General features: G+C 39.8%; 1 pseudogene; it reads right to left on the bottom strand.

Annotated features, from left to right (window-relative positions):
• Positions 1-399: 399 nt before the first annotated feature.
• Positions 400-519, bottom strand: LOC129890954 (5S ribosomal RNA; annotated as a pseudogene).
• Between the last annotated feature and the right edge of the window lie 207 nt (positions 520-726).

Below are 726 nucleotides of genomic sequence, written 5' to 3'. Positions count from 1 at the left end.
AGAAGTTGTGATGAGACCCTGAACAACATAACCCTAGAAGGAGGCTACGTATAAAAACAAAATAGTGTAACCATGAAAGGATATCAAATAATTCAAGAGACACTACAAAGGAGAATGACAGCAAGCTAGACCAAAAGCCAAAACGTTGGTCATAGAGTTAGTCGCAAATGATGTTGCGATTGATAAATAACCAAAGAAAAAGGAATAGAAAGCCTCCTGTGGTTGTAAATGAGGAGAACACAAAGTGAATAGAGGATAGTGGAGATAAAGGTCTACGCCGACACTGGATGCAAGATAATAGACGAAAGGACAGGGCAAAACATAAAGACTCGCGAGACAACGCTGAGGTAAATCGGGAGCTAAGTTGAGTGCCCCACCCATTATGGTAAGGATTATAATGAAACGCAACACGAAGACTTCCCAGGGAGGTCACCCATCCCAATATTACTCTCGTCCTAGCACGCTTAACTTCGAAATTCTGATGGAACTTAATATGTTAGTGCTGGTATGACCACGCGAGTTGGAAGAATCTGAACTAGCGACGCAGAAACGATATAAGATTATGTACCTAGAGTATTATAAGATACGTTAAGGCAATTCTAACAAGGACTTAAGCAAAACAAAAAGGATTAGCTAATTGCTAACTGACGACAAACTTGAATGCCACAATTCTTCAATATAGTACCAGTTAATGAGAGGAAAACCACAAAATGACTATATGGGACA

The sequence above is a fragment of the Solanum dulcamara genome, chromosome 5 (genome assembly GCF_947179165.1).
Source record: "Solanum dulcamara chromosome 5, daSolDulc1.2, whole genome shotgun sequence".
In the NCBI taxonomy this organism is placed as follows: domain Eukaryota; kingdom Viridiplantae; phylum Streptophyta; class Magnoliopsida; order Solanales; family Solanaceae; genus Solanum; species Solanum dulcamara.
Note: the sequence above shows the minus strand (reverse complement) of the source record. Positions and strands in the feature narration are given on the sequence as shown.